The sequence below is a fragment of the Megascapheus bottae genome, chromosome 10 (assembly GCF_031878675.1).
Source record: "Megascapheus bottae isolate mThoBot1 chromosome 10, mThoBot2.hap1, whole genome shotgun sequence".
In the NCBI taxonomy this organism is placed as follows: domain Eukaryota; kingdom Metazoa; phylum Chordata; class Mammalia; order Rodentia; family Geomyidae; genus Megascapheus; species Megascapheus bottae.
The window spans coordinates 19,062,211-19,078,896 of NC_143518.1; the positions used below are offsets into that span (position 1 = coordinate 19,062,211).

The window sequence follows — 16,686 nt, forward strand, 5'->3', positions numbered from 1 at the left end:
GCTAAGTTCAAAGCACCGAAGGCTTAGACTCTTCACACACCTTTACTTATTTACCTATTTGTTTGTTTGAGTAGCTTCAGGTTAACAGCAAAATAGAGAGAGGTTCATGCCCCTCCTCTATGCATGTTCTGCATTCTCAGCATCTTATCCCAGATTGGTGTGTTCATTTTAGTAGCTGAGCTGACTATGACACATCACTATCACCCAGAAACTACAGGCCATATGTGGGCCAGACAGCCACCACTCTTTGTTCCTTTCTTTTAGAACCATCTGCACTCTGCCTGGTCACTTCTCCTTCTCCTCCCTCCCTGGTCCTCTGCTCTTTTTAGGATATCCACAGTCATGCTTCCTCCAGAATATCCTGTCGTTGGCATCATACAACATGTGACTGTCTTCATTGATCTGTCCATTGTTAATAGCAAAGTACCAGTCTTGGAAGCCTGACTCAGCCTCACATTTGTGAAGCTCTAGGGTCAATCTCCAGCACTACAAAAATAATTTTTAAAAATATCTCAAAGTATCACAGACAGACTCAGTACTTTTTCAAGCAAAAGGGTTTATTTTGGTGGATCGTTCTGAAATAGAAGCTCAAGAGGCTGTTTGGTGATGGTCTTCTTGCTGGCAGAGTCTGAAGGTGCGGCAGGATATAACCTAGCCAAAAACGGATGTGTGTGTGTGTGTGTGTGTGTGTGTGTGTGTGTGTGTTTCCTGTATTTTTCTCTCTTTTGAGGTACTAGAATTCAAACTCAGAGTCTTGTGCTTGCTAGGCAGGCACTCTACCATTTGAGCACACCCCTACCCTCCCTCTTTTTTTTGCCAGCCCTGGGCCTTGAACTCAGGGCCTGAGCACTGCCCTTGGGCTAGAGCTCTACCACTTGAACCACAACACCATTTCTGGCTTTCTTCTATGTATGTGGTACTGAGGAATTGAACTTGGGTCTTCATGCATGCTTGGCAAGCACTCTACCATTAGGTTAAACCCCCAGCCCACCCTTTTTGCTTTTAGTATTTTTCAAGCAGGACTTAAATTTTTTGTTATTATAAAGGCAATGTACAGAGGAGTTACACTTATGTCAGGCAGATAAAGAGTATATTCAAGTAGGATTTTGTGTTTTCTACCCAGGCTAAGCTAGAATTATGATCTTCAGTTGTGTGTATGTGTGTGTGTGTGTGTGTGTGTGTGTGTGTGTGTACATATCCTCTGTAGCTGGGGATGGTTTCTGTTGAAATGGGAACTCTTTAGCTTTTGTGCCTGGATTCACCTTGAACCTGGATCCTGCTAGTCTCAGCCTCCCAAATATTATAGATGTGAGCCACCATGGTAGCTGGTAATAAACTCCTTGTACTTAAAATATCAGGAACTTTGTCTTATGTGAAAGCATTAACTAAAGTCAATTCCCTTTTTCTTTTCTTTTCTTTTTTTTTTTTTTTTGCCAGTCCTGGGCTTGAGCTCAGGGCCTGAGCACTGTCCTTGGACTTTCTCAAGGCTAGAGCTCTACCACTTGAGCCTCAGCACCACTTCCGGCTTTTTTCTATGTATGTGGTACCGAGGAATCGAACCTGGGTCTTCATGCATGCTAGGCAAGCACTTTAACCACTAGGCCAAACTCCCGGCCCCTACAATTCCCTTTTTCTTGAAGTCAATCCCCTTCTTCTCTTCTTGTGGGTGCAGAGCAATCCAACCTGTGTGTTCGCCCAGGCAGTTTCTAAGTCTGAGCACCTTGGGCACCGTGGTCAGGCACAGCTTGCTTTCTCGAAGGTGTGTCCACATGCATTCACACTAGCCCCAAGGGGATAGCCCTCCATAAGGCACGGGGAGCACTGTGCAAACACACTGAGTGGACAGAAGCTGCCTGTCCGTCCTGTCAGGCCTGGCTCTTTGTGGCACTCATATTTGTGGGAACCCAGCAGCATCCCTGTGCAGCTCCCTTGCCAATCCTCGAGATGCCAGAGGCACCACTTATTTTCCTGGGGCTTCTACTCATTCTCCAGGATCACCTGGTTTCCCACAGTCCTCCCCTCCACCATATCTCTTTCTCTTCCTGGTCCCTAGCTCCACAACACACAGGGTATGGAGAGTGGCCACAGGCTGGCTGCAACCCTGTAGAGTCCCAGTGTTTTCTGATGTTCCTGACAGGGAAGAGAGAGTAGAGAAGGTGGATGGGCAGGGGGGAAGGGTCACACCAAGTTTCTGCTCTGTGTCAGCCCCCTGAAGGGTAGATTACCTCAGTCCCCCACTGATGTTCAAGGATAGATGCTTAGTTTACAATCTGGTTAGGTCTATCTGAATTCAGAATTCAGACTTTTGCCAGTATCTCCCCTCCCCTGTGCGTGAGGAGGGGGGCTTGAGAGGGTGCTAAGAAGAAACGAACCAATAAACCAAGCTTTGGGATCACCCATCTCCTTTTCTCCCACCTTGAGTCCCACTCTCCTGCTGTTGCTGCTCTGCTCAGGGTACAGCCATGTATCTGGGACCCCTAAGGCATTAAGGCAAGGTGCTACCAGTGCCTTTGGCTGTGCAGGGACCTCTGTTCTCTTTGGCATGAACTGTGGGCTCCTAAGCCAGACTTTCCAGGTTCTCATCTCAGCTCTTTTTCAGCTAGTGAAATTACTGAGGCCACTTATTTCAACTGTTTCAGTTTCCTTCTCTGTAATAGACAGAAGTAAGAATATTATCTTTCAGAGTGATGAATTTAGTAGAGACAGAAAGTAGAATGAAAGCTACTAGAGTGGGAGGAAGGGAAGAATGAGAGTTTAGGGTTTCATGGGCACAGAGTTTCAGTCTGGGAAAAGGAAGCAGTCCTGAAGATGGCTGGTGGCAACAGTTGTGCAACAATGTGACTTTCCTTAGTATCACCGAACCATAGTATTAAAATGCCGAGTTTGCTGAGTCTGGTGGCACACATCTATAATCCCAACATTCAGGAAGCTGAGACAGAAGAATCACCAGACCCAGATTAGCCTGAGCATCATAGGAGATGCTGTCTCAAAAGAATAGGTTTGATTTATGCTGGGATTCTTTTGTCAGTTCTAGGGCTTGAACTCAGGGCCTTGACCATTGTTCCTGAGCTTCTTTTGCTCAGGGCTAGCACTCTACTACTTGAGCCAGAGCACCTCTTCGGGCTTTTTCTGTGTCTGTGGAACTGAGGATTTAAACTCAGAGTTTTGTGCATGGTAGGCAAGCACTCTACCGCTAAGCCACATTCCTAGCCCATTTTACCACAATTGAAAAAAAAAAAAACAAAACCCAAACTGCGCTCCTCTGAGGGAGGCCAGGATAAGATACACGGGATGCACTTAGAGCTGAGTCAGGCCCTCATAAATAAATGTTCCATGACAGGAACTTTATGCGTTCTGTCCTTTGCCTCTCCCAGAGAAGCCCTGGAAGCTAGGAGAGAGCTTCAGAGCACTCACCTGTTGTTTGGCTAAGGTTGGAGAAGGTGTTTTCCAGCAGAGTTAAGAGCAATTCCCTTTCTCCACAATTGGGCAGCAGTCAGGACAGGGGCTGCTGATGGCAGTTGAATGGAAGTGTACTCCCCACCCGTGTCAAGCACCAGGGTAATAAATGGAGCACCAAGATGCTCAATTGTGCGCCAACTTACCACAACTTGCCAGTTCTGAAGTGCAGCTGAATTTGGTGGATAAGCTAGAACAAAAGAATTATGACCCTACTGAGGAAAACGTCCAATTAAATGGCCTCAATGCAGTGTGTCCGAGAAGAAAACAGTGTGGGAATGCGTTCACTGGCTTTGCCAGCTGACGGGCGAGAAGGGGCCAACTGCTTCCTTCAAGTTCAGATCCAAAAGGCAAATGTCATGATGGAGAACAGAGGAGGAAAAGTGGACGCACACAGCAGACGGGCCAGGACCTGCACCCTGGAAAGGGTGAGTTCCTTCAGACCCAAGAACTTCCTTCCAAATACTGCAGTTCTTTTCAGATCCATGCTTCTTGAGCGGCCTCGGGAGCTCAGAAGAGAGCAGCCGGCCTCAGGAAGGAGAGCGGTCAGAAGAAAGACTTGTCTGCCTCACTGTGGACTCTGGGTGGCAGTCACCATGTGGGCCCCAGTTCTGGGCCCAGTGGGCCCTCGCATTGCATGTGGACTTGCTCTCCAAGGCCCTCCTGGCAAAGGAGCTGAGACTCGCCTGTTCTAGAGCGTCTTAAGCTCTCTGAGGTAAAAGACCAGGTTTTTATTGTGTTTCCATTTGCTCCTGTGTGATCAATACTTTTATATAATGAACATGAATTATTGGAGCATAGTGGTATAACAGTTGGCAAGCTGGTACAAAGCCCCGAGTTCAATCTTCTGCACCTAAGTAAATAAATCAAATGAACAGACAAACAAATAAAAACAATGGCCTTGGCCTGGAATTTGGCCTAGAGGTAAGAGTGCTTTCCTAGCATGCACCAAGACCCGGGTTCAATTCTTCAGTACCACATCCATAGAAAAAAGTTGGAAGTGGGGCTGTGGCTCAAGTGGCAGAGCTCTAGCCTTGAGAAAGCCCAAGGACGGTGCTCAGGCCCTGAGTTCAGTCCCCATGACTGGCAAAAACAAAACAAAACAATGGCCTTGTAATTAAAAAAAGAAAACATAGATCGCTCAATTCATTTAGAAAATAATGAAACACATTGTAAAATTGAAATACAGAACAAAGAAGAAGTGCAATATTGCAGTATCATGCTTTTTTTTTCTCTTTTGTCAGCCTAGGCGCTGTCCCTGAGTTTCTTTGTGCTCAAGGCTAACTCTCTACCACAATGCCACGTCCAGCTTTTTCTGAGTAGTTTATTGGAGATGAGACTCTCACAGGGTTTCCTGCCTAGGCTGGTTTCAAACCATGATCCTCAGATCCAAGTCTCCTGAGTAACTAGGTTTATAGGCATGAGCCACCAGCTCCAGGCCAATATCAATACTTTTCAGTCATTGCACTCAACAGACATTCTCGTACTTGTTCATGCTGTAAGTATGTCGAGATACCTAGGCCTTGTTTTTCTGCCAAGTGTCATGGACTCTAATGAAATAGCTTGTGACTAGTTGGGACCCATTTTCCAATGTCTCTATTCTAGATTAGTGATCTCTGAAACAGTGTGCCAAGACAAATCCATCAGACTCAGGACAAACTATCGACACTTCTATTTATATTTTTATCACATCCTCTTTTAATTTTTATTTTCTGTCTATTTTTAGTGTACCCTGAATAATAGTAGATTAAGACTCAGATGTAATTTATTGGCAGATAAATTATACATGATAAGTTGTACTCAGAATCTTTTTATGGGAAGTTCTGTAGCCAATAATGTTTGAAATTTGCTGCCCTGGACTACTTCTTTTAAAGCTATTGCTGTGCCTCTTTGGGACATCTCTTGTCCTATCTTAGGTTCCTGTTATTTTAGAGGTCATATTTTAAGTACCTCTTAAAATTATAATACAATTATCATTCATTCATTCATTCATTCAGTTCAGAAATGCAAGGATAGGATGTCAAGATACTGGGTTAAAGTGTGAGAATGCAACAATAATAGGAATTAATCCTTCCACTGGGGTGTAGAACCTTTTCTGCCTAGGACCATTTAGACACTTCTAACATTCTTCTCTGTCCATGCAAAACTATCAGACTCTCAGTGGGCAGTCAGTAAGAAGCATACACATCTACCCAACGTGAACCAAATGATTTCACATAGCCAGTAGGCCAGCTATTCCCCACCTATGCCTTTGAGCTGTGCATGACTGAGTCTGGACAGAGATTTGCACATTTGTTCATTGCTTTCATTGCAACATATAATCAGATAAATACAAGAAGCAGAGTTGAAGAAGACAGTGGTGGCTCATGTCTATAATCCTAGCTACTCAGGATCAAAGTTCAAAGCCATCCTGGTCAGGAAAATCCATGAGATTCTTATCTCCAATTAACTACTAAAAAGGCCAGAAATGGTACTGTGGCTTAAAATGGTAGAGCATTAGCCTTGGGCACAAAAGCTCAGGGACAGAACAGAGGCCCTGAATTCAAGCCCCATAACCAACACACACACGCACACACACACGCACACACCCAGAAAGAGAAGGTGAAAGAAGAGGAGGGGAAGGACAAGAAGGAGGAGGAAGAGGCATAACACTGTTTCAAGCTACTATTTTCATCCATTACATGCTCTTTGAAGAGAGATGGAAGTCGTAATCATCTTGGAATCCCAGCATCTATCAGAGTGCATAGCTGACAACATAGTACTGATAGTAACTAATCATCAGGATGATATCTAATGCTTTTATGTGCTGAATATGTAACAAGGTTTTAAGCACTTCACAGGCAGTAACTTAATTCCAAAAATAACTCTTCCAGGCACATTACTGTTATGATCCACTTTTCCAGGTGAAGAAATTGAAGCCAGGGAGTTTAATGACATCTCCAAGGACTATCACTTAGTAAAACCCAACAATGAAGGAACACATGAATGAATGAATGAATGAATGAATGAATGAATGGATTGGGAGAGAGCTAGCTAGTCATACAGTGATGACTTAGGCAGTACAGTTAGTAGATTGGCATCTACTTGGCAGTGGAGGGGGGAGGGTTCTTCTTAAAGAGGCACTAATAGCTGTTTTGGCAGTTGTTTTCCCAGGGTGTAGTGGTATAGCTGAGAGAAGAGGAATCTGGTACAGATGATCAGAAATAAAGGGATTAAATGTTCTCCATGAGAGAAAGGAAACTGGCTGGGTGGCTCAAGGTGCTATTTTAGTTGGAGGGGTAAGTCAGGTGTGGTTTATGTGAAATCTGTGCCCACAGAGGGATGCTGGCATCCTGCCTCATCCAGCCCTTGCTACAGAAACATCGTGACAAGTGTCCTTCAGGGAACCACATACCTGGTGGTTTACACTGCACCAGGCCACCTGTCATTGTTCCTTATTTAAAGAACCCATTCTCGGTAGCCACCCACCTCTGTCAATTTGAAACTATTCTTGATATAGGAAATGATGCTGTCTTGGACTTCTCTCGTGTCTTCTTGGGTTACCAAACCTTCCCAGTGTCTTGCCATCTCTATCAGACTCAATGCTACGATTCCATGGGCTTCCCTCCACCATGGAGAAATACATGGATTCCTTCCCCCTCTGTGCAATGCACAATAAAATAAATGTGAAGACACCTCCACATTTCCTGCTACTCATTGTCTTTTTTTTCTCAAGCTAAAAATAAACACATAAATATGCAGCCCACTCTGATTCCCAGGCTGTCAGAACCATAAAGGATCCTCAGGACATACAGTTTTATGCCTTCACTTTAAACATGAGCAAACAGGCCTAAAGAGGGCTGGGGGTCCTGTTTATAAGGCATGGACTGGACTGGAACTTTTGTCAACTTCTAAGGAACATGGGGACCAGAAGTCATGTGCCCTTGCCTCAATTTCTTCTTGTTGTTTTTGCTTATATATAACAAAATTATTGCCATACTTACCTGTATAACAAAATTAGTGTAATACCTGTCATCTTTTCCTATTTTTTCTCATTTAGAAAAGCCATTTAAAACTCTATTCTTTTCACAGTGAGGCCAAAGGAAGATTCTTTTAGGGGAAGAACACAAAGGTCTATGTGCCTCAGATCATATAAAATAGGATTTATAGACATGAACAGCAGGAAATGGGAAACATTATTCTTTTAAGCTAGGCACTAGTGGCTCCTAAGAGGTAAAGACAAGAAGAAGCCAAATTCCAAGCCAGCTCATGCAAAAAAATTTTTTAAGACTTTATCTCAACACAAAAACAAAATGAGCACAGCTTGTCATACCAGGTTAAAAAACAAAAACAAACAGGTCTCTGTCTCAAAAGTAAAAAGCACAAAATGGGATGGGGTGGTGGCTCAAGTGGCTTCTGCCTGGTAAAGCACAATGTCATAAGTTCAGACCCCAGTGCCACCAACATGTCATTCATCCATCCCTTATTTCCATTTCTTTTGTACTGGTTTTCTTCTTCGAAGTATTCTTTCACATGGAATGATGGAGGAATGGGCTGTGTATACTACTCCTTCCTTCTAGAAACGAGAAATCTCACTGTCTCCTCTTCCTGTGAGTCCTCCTCTGTAAATTCCAAGGGAGTAAATACCTGTTTCTGCAGCCATCTTGCCAAACACATTAGGAACTCTTGGAAGGCTCAAGACCACGACATAATTCCCCTGTATTCATAGTATATAGCACAGGGTCCTGCCTATAATACATACTCAGTAAATATTGTGGGCTCACTGACTAAGTGTACCTACCAGACTGCCTATCCACTCAGGGCTTATACCTCCCTAATCAGGAAGAGAATATTTTCTTTTCGTGTGGGCATTATTGGAAAGAAAGACAGCATATCTCTGCAGGAGGAAGAAAGTTGTTTATGCACATAGAACAAGCCCAACAAAGATTTGGATTGGGAGACTACAATTACTAGTATGGCTCATCTGGAAATTAAACAGCCTATCCATTCATTAGAGAAAGAATAAATGACAGGCCTATGCATCACCAGACTGCTAATAAGCAAAGCCAGACTCGGTGTTATAGGAAGTCAGACTTATTAATGTCATGTTATCCAGTCCTCTCTAACTACCCATTCTTGTAGTCTTGTTAAAGCTGCAAAGATTGTGTAGGGAGCTGGTGCTGGTATGTGTTACTGTCTCTCCTTGATAACTGCCATCTTCTTAGTTCTCAAGGCCATATGACCTTTTGTCCTCAAGTGGAGGCATTGTGTGTATGCACAAGCACGTGTGTACATGCATGCATGCATGCATGCAAGCACGCCTATGCATGTGTGTATGCGTGTGTATGTAAGAGGGAACATCTCATAATATTCTCACTGACCCCTTCCAGCTGGTAGCCAAGTCTATTCATCTTCACGCAGCTTGGTGGCCATGAGAAAATTCATCTGCCATGATCAAAGGCAGCTTCTTAAGGGAAGCATGTTTACATCAAGGGCAAACAGATGAAGATCAAACAAAATGCCACAGGTGTGTTGTATGCTAAAACTGCACTTGCTGCTCTATACCCTTCATTTGTTTCTCACATCAGCTCTGAAAGATAAATAGGACCCCTTCCCACCCCACCTAGTCCACCTTCCTCCTGCATTTATTTATTTAATTACTTATTTATGTATGCCAGTCCTGGGACTTGAACTTGGGACCTGAGCACTGTCCTTGCACTTTCTCAAATCTAGAGCTCTACCACTTGAGCCACAGCACCACTTCTGGCTTTTTCTGTGTTTGTGGTGCTAAGGAATCGAACTCAGGGTTTTATGCATGCTGGGTGAATGCTCAAACCACTAGGCCATGCTCCTAGCCCTGCCTTTTTTTTTTTTAAACAAATAATAAAGCTAAGGCTCAGAATAATGAAATACAATCAGAATCAAATTCAGGCCCAGACAAATCTGTGGCACCTCCAACACACTACACGTACAACCATTTTAAAAAATGAACAAAGGAATTGGGTGCCAGTGACTCATACCTATAATCCTAACTATTCAGGAGACTAAGACCAGAGGATCAAGGTTCAAAGCCAGCCCAAGTAGACAAATCTGTGATACTCGTATGTACAGTGTATCTGGAGTGAACTCACTCTCTCTCTTTCTCTCTTTCTCTTTCTTCCTCTCTCTCTCTCTCTCTCTCTCTCTCTCTCTCTCTCTCTCTCTCTCTCTCTCTCTCTCTCTCCCTCTCTCTCTTTCTTTCCCTTTTTCAACCATATTCATTCTCATACATCTTCTCTATTTGCTTATCTCTCCAACAGAGTCTGTTCTATACTTCTATCATCTCTTTAGTATGTATTAATTGCACATGGAGTCTTGCCATGATCTTTCAGGCCTGCATGTATTATATTTTAACAGAATAACATCTCTATTGCATTTTCTTTCCTAGACCCCTTAGCCCCATAATGATCAATAAACAGCTTTCTTTGCCATATTCCTCCATGTTGCACTGTATTTTGGTATTATTCACCTCTATCTTTCTTTTTCTTAACAATCCATTTTATGACATCTAACTTCTCTCTCAATAAAATGATGATATATAACTCTGTTATAAAAACCTATTTGGGGCCTGGCTTAAGTGGTTGTCAGCTAACTGTACTTAGGAAAAACTCTAGGCAGTGAACACATACTACCACAATGTAAGATTTGACAGTAACAGAGCATTACTGAGAATGTCTGAACATGAAAGACTTAGAATGAGGTTCTTGATAAATATCCCGATGAATCCCACAGAGATTAAGCTCCAGAGACCTACTGTCCACATGAAAACACTGTTGTTTGAAACACCATAGTATGAGAAAGGTTAACTTCGTACTAAAATCTACTGTTACCACTTTTATTGTTCATTTAAAAAGTGTCTATAGGATGCCAGAATGTTGACTAATTATGTGTTCATTTTTGGTTCATTCCTTTGTGATATCTTCATTACGTGTGAATATCCTACGTTATGGATAAGAAAATTGAAGCTCAGAGAGGTCGAAAAAACTGTCCAAAATCACACAGCTAGTACACAATAGAGAGAATTTGTGTTGAGATTTGTCTCACCACAAGGTGAAAGAATTGTCTGGCAGAGTTAAGAGCAAACGGTGCTTTGTGGAGAGCAGATGGTTTGAGGATGGAGGATCAGTATGGCATGGAGTAAGCAGTGCCCAAACCAGCCTCTAAGGTCAAAGGCCTGGCCTTGAATCTTGCCTTTGCCACTTCACGGGACCCGAGCTGGTTTAATAATGGAATTAGAGCAAAAAGGCTTGCAACAGTGCTTAGCACACAGTGAACTTTCAACGGGCAGAGATTTTGTTATTATTCTCTGCATTGATCAAGGTCATGGCTTTGAGGTTTGGGGCTACCACTAGAACAGAAAAGTGATTCAGATTTACAGCTGAAACATAGAAAACTCTAGGGTACAGGTTTGGGAGAAAAGCAGGATCAATAACAAAGATAACTTTTCTTTCATTTATTTTTTTTTCTTTCTTTTTTTTTCTTTCATTTATTTTTAATGACTTTTTTTCTTTTACTATCGTCATTCCTTACTTTTTAAAATAAAAGAAAAACACGGACAATAAAAATGCTTCCATCCATTAAAGAATACTTATATTTAGCAGGGAAAACCCTGGGGCTTATTAACTTTGTTTAATTCTTGGAAACAGCCAGAGAGTGTGTCTTCTCTATGCAAGCTAGAGACCAGAGTCTACAGTGACAGACACTGTGCCAACTTTATAGAATCACTTTCATTCCATTAGCCTATTTTCCATTATGGGCAAATTTGCAGTCACTTGATCTTGATAGATTACCTGGCAAATGTTTCTAGACTTCAGCTCTGCATAGGGCATCTCTCAGCATTCTCCCTGCTTGGGACCTCCCAGATGGGTGATATTTACAGAAATCTGCCAGCCGGGCTTTCTGGGTAGCTGGGAGAGCCTGAGGACTTTAGATGGGGTTGGAGGAATCAGAGCTAAGTAGCCAGTGGCTATCCTGTTCCCAGCTTTCCCAAACCTGAATTTTCTGTGCTAATTCTGGAAAGCTATTTTTCTTTGGCTGGGATTTGATTCTCTTATCTCTGAAATGAGCTTTATATTTCTTTGTGTTGATGTCTACTGAAGCATAGACTTAGAGCATACATCAGGATACAGAAAAGATTTCATTCTAGAATTTTGCAAACAATAACCCCACACACAAAACTCTTATTTTCTTGCAGGCCTCTGTACAAGAAGAATGACCAGAAAACATTATATCCAGACTAACATTCCCAAGAACAGACGCTTCCCCATGCTTCCTGCTGAGCCAGATGTTGGCAAGGCAGCAAAGAGAATACTGCTCCAAGGGCTCTGTCCCACCAGCTTCATCTCTTGCATCTGTCTCCTCCCACATCCCTACATAGGACCAGACATCCCTGTCTTATTGCCCAGTGCTTGAACTAAAATTTACCCAGGACCAGTGCAGAATGGTTACTCAGAGGTGCTGCAGAATTCAGAGATGCCATTAATTTAGTTATGAAATGATCCAGGAAGCCAGGAGACCAGGATCTCTGGCATCTTCTGTTCTCCCACATGCAATGAGACAGCATAGGGTGGTTTGAGGAAAGATTCCTGAGTGGGAAAAGGAGGCATTTCCTCTTCCTGAGCTCCTGGTTTCTCTAGGGGAAAAGTTCTTCATGGTAGCCAATATATATGCGATGAAGAAGTTTGTATTTTCCTAATATAATCTGTTAGTGTTGGGTTTGGCAGTGAGGAGACTTGAGTGGACCTGCGATATGCTCTCATCTGCCTTGACCAAAAGATGTGCTTGGAAAATGGGATTAGCGGTATTAAAATTACACAATCAAATTAACTGCATGATGCTCTCAATTTCATGTGTTCTGTAATTGGTATTAAATCATTTCTTTTTGTTGTTTCTATATCAAAATAGAAAGGAAATCCTGTAAGTCTACTCAAGCTCAACAATCTTTAATTGTACCATCTTTGTCCAGATGGCTTTTGCCAGACTCCTTGCATGGACTTTGTTCAAATAGCACTGGCTTAGCTCTGTATCATCCAGATGCTGCTGTCTTTGGTCACTAGTGTGTCTTAGCCTGAGTGAATTAGAAGTGGCTTAGCAGAGAGTAAGTGCCAGCTCTAGTAAACACCCTATACCTTCATTCACTGCCATCTAGAAAGGGGGAAAACAATGCGAGAAGGCAGGAAAAGTGGAAAGCTGCACCCTCTTGGTCTACTGGAGAATTCTAGAAATACTTAGGACCTAACATGTGTAAGAATCTGGAGTTGATCCAGCATGTGCCAAAAGGGAAAGAGACCACTTCTACCTGTGCCTCTAGCTTGCTCTTCTATTCTATTCCTGATTTCATTTCACCTGATCAAAAAACACAGCTCAAGCATTGCAAAATGAGGATAGCAGTTCATTTTTGCACCTTTTTTGTGGGTCATTGAACTTGGCCTGGGTGCTGTCCCTGAGCTCTTCAGTTCAAGGGAACCACCTTACCCCTGGGCCTGGGCACTGTCCCTGAGCTCTTCACTGCAAGGCTATCACCCTACCCCAGAGGCAAGCCCCACTTCCCATTTTCTAGAGGTTAATTGGAGATAAGAGTCTCAGGTCCTTTTGTGCCCAGGCTGGCTTTGAACCTTGATCCTCAGATCTCAGCCTCCTGAGTAGTTAGGATTACAGGCGTGAGCCACTGCACCCGGCCATTTTTGCACTTTTAATTTGACTCATCTTCCCTTTTTCCTCCTACCCTTCAGGGACCAGTTCAGAAAACTACATTCTTACTGGATGCCAGTGACTCACATCTGTAATCCTAGCTACTCAGGAGACTGAGAGCTGAGGATCACAACTCAAAGCCAGCCCAGGCAAAAAAGTCCATGAGACTCTTATCTCCAATTAACTGCCAAAAGGTTAGTAGTAGACCTGTGACTCAAAGTGGTAAAGTGCTAGTTCAGGCAGGAAAGTCCAATTAACTGCCAAAAAGTCACAAGTGGAATTGTGGCTCTAGTGGTAGCACTAGAGCACTAGCTTTAAAACATTCAGGGACAGTGCTGAAGTCTTCAGTTCAAGCTCTGAGCCAAGCAGAGAAGAAAAAACAGGAGGAGGAGGAGGAGGAAGAGGAGAAGGAGGAGGAGGAAGAAGCTTTCCTGAATGTCTGAGGCTAAGGGTATGATACCTGCTGTCTCCCCAGTGAGGTTTCCCATTCCACATGACCCTTGCAGGCTTGAGAATGTGCTGAGTGGAATCCAGGTCAAGCACCTGCTGGAGAGTGAGCTATTAAAGTTTGTGGAACAGAGCAAACTGCAGGAGCCATGCCAGGTCTTTATTTCTGAGTTTGGCCACATTATCCTCTTCCCCAAACCACCAATATGAGGCATGTTTGTTCATTCACTCACCCAACAAAATTTCATTAAGCATTTGCTATGTGCCAGATACTGGGGCTCATGGACTTTTCCTTCAAGTAGAGAATTAGAGCAATTTTGCCACAGGAAGAACAACATAGCACTGATTCTCAAACCTAAATGTGCATCAGAATTTTCCAAAAGGGTCTGCTACAACACGTATTGGGGCCAACCATGACCTTCCGATGCAGTGGCTCTGAAGTGGGGTCCTATTGTTCGTCCCCAATGGATGTCCACATGCTGCTGCTGGTCTACAAACTACACTTGAAGATCCACTAATATACAGCAGCAAACTGGTAAGTCCCTTGAAGGGGATATAAATGGCTGTGAGGGAGCAGGTAAGGGAGTCTAACTCTGATCAGAGGGCTCTTGCACGCCTCTCTAAGAAAATGATGTTTCTGCTGAGCCCTGATGAGCAAGTGGGAAGGAGCTGCAGATCTGCGCAGGCTGTGAGGGGAGGAGCAGGGTGAGTTGGACAAAGGAGGCCAGCAGGCTGCAGTGTGGCGGGGATGGATGACAGCTCAGTGACGTCAGTAGGACAGGTTGGATGGACAGTGGGGAGTCTTCACTGAGCAGGAAAACGGCATGTTCTAATTGATGTCTCTGAAATGTAGATGAGGAAGAAGATAGTAATGAGAGAGAGGGGGGGGGAGAGGGGGGAGGGAGAGGGAGAGAGAGAAAGAGAGGGCGGGAGGGAGGGAGAGAGGGAGGGAGAGACAGAGACAGGGACAGAGACAGAGAGAGACAGAGACAGAGACAGAAAGACAGAGAACAAGACAGAGACAGAGAGTGCCTTGGATGCTTTTATAAAAGTATTTATTGGCCAAAGGTGATGGCTTGGCTGTGAGTGATTTCTGTGGTGAGCGGTAGAAGTCTATTGTTTGGAAGCAAAAATGATAGAATTTACAGATGAATTGGATGAGAGGAAAAGAGAGAAAAAAAAGAGTTAAAAAGAGTTAGAGGAAAATAGGATGAAAAAACAGCAGCAGGACAGATCTGGGAATCTTTCTGAGAATGTGGTGAAATGTTTGTGTCCAATCCACTGATAGCCTATTTAATCTTACCCCCATCCCTTCTCCCTAGTCCCCTTCCAGCTCTTTGCCTTCAAGCCAGCTTATATTCCCTGTCACTTTGGGGGAGCAGTTGTCATCATTTAAATGACATGTTCTTCACAGGCTCATAGTTTGGACGCTTGGTCTCTTGCTACTACTGGCTTTATTACAAAAGGTTCTGGAGACTTTTGGAGGTAGGGCTTAGCTGGAGGAAGTAGGTCACTAGAGGTAGATTCTCAAGATGGGAATCTCTTATCCCTGGCTTCTTCCTGTCCCTCCCTTTATGCTGCTCTGTCATGTGATCCCCACCATGATGGAGTAACCCCTCTGAAACTGGAAGCCAAAAATCTTCCTTTAAGTTGTACTCAGATATTTTGGTCAGAGCAATAGAAAAATAATGAATACAAAAGCTCAAATAAATTTGAGTAAGATCTCTAGGTGTGGCCTCCCAATTTGACAAGCATGATGGAGAGACACTAATGTAGCCTTTACCAACTTTATTAAATTCTTAAGTCATTCACTACACAAAGTTCATATTGTCATCCTTATTTAATTGCAGTAACACAGAACTCTAAAGTGGCTTATTTTGATCTCTGCTAGAGAGGGAAAAGAACCAATTCTGGAGGGGGGCGGGGGGGGGCATCCTGGCTCTCAGATATGTGAGCCTCTCAAGTAAGCAGAAGCAGGTCATGAGCTGCAGTCAGCATAGGAGCAGGATGTTCTCAGCTGGAGATCTGAGTGCTGGTGAGTGAAGGTGGAGGTTCCCATGGCAATGAAAATGCCTCTGTTTTGAGATCAGCAATCCAGAAATGTGGGAGTGAGGCAAGTGCTTTGAAACCCTGTGATACTTCAGTTTTATGTGTCAGACAAGGAATATCTGATACCTTGGGTCTTGGGCATTTGACAGAATTTCTGATGGTTTAGTTTATAGTGCTGTGGTTGGAGGACAGAAGGCCCAGAAGCCCTCCCTGTCTGTGTCTTTCCCCCTCCACTACACAAGACCCTGAGAATGGTTCACTCTAAAACTTAATAGTGTGCTTAGGAATGTGGCTTAATGGTAGAGTGTTTGCCTAGCATGCATGAAGCCTGGGTTTGATACCTTAGTTCCACATACACAGAAAAGTCTAAACAAGGTATTGTGGCTTAAGTAGTAGAGTGCTAGCCTTGAGCAAAAGGAGCTCAGAAACAGAGCCCAAGCCCTGAGTTCAAGCCCCAGGGCTGGGGAAAAATAAAACAAACAAACAACAACAACAACACCTTAATGGTGTCAGATTTCTTTCTTAAAACTCCTGCAGGGTATTTTAAAGTCTTCTCACTTTTCTGGTTAAGAAAAATTACTAAAAGACAAGGATGAATATAACAGATCTTATTGTTGCCAAAAGATTTCTGGAAACCTTTGTTTGTCCTGGTTCTTTTTAAGATGTATCATGCCAGGTGGTAGGGGCTCCTGCTTGTCATTCTTACTACTTAGAAGGCTGAGATCTGTGGATAGTAGTTTTATTTTTATTTTTTGCCAGTCCTGGGCTTGAGCTCAGGGTCTGAGCACTGTCCTTGGACTTTCTCAAGGCTAGAGCTCTACCACTTGAGCTTCAGCACCACTTCCGGCTTTTTTTCTATGTATCTGATACTGAGGAATTGAACCTGGGTCTTCGTGCATGATAGGCAAGCACTCAATTAGTAAGCCAGACTCCCAGCTTTTTTTTTTTTCCAGTCCTGGGGTTTGAACTCAGGGCCTGAGCTGTCTTTGGGCTTTCTCAAGGCTGGAGCTCTATCACTTGAGCCAC

At 43.5% G+C, this 16,686-nt stretch overlaps 1 protein-coding gene across 4 annotated transcripts in view; it reads left to right on the forward strand.

Moving 5' to 3' along the window:
- The window catches only part of Nmnat2 (nicotinamide nucleotide adenylyltransferase 2), a 173,236-nt gene that overhangs the window by 74,268 nt on the left and 82,282 nt on the right, over positions 1 to 16,686 (forward strand). The gene's annotated exons all lie outside the window — the stretch shown is intronic.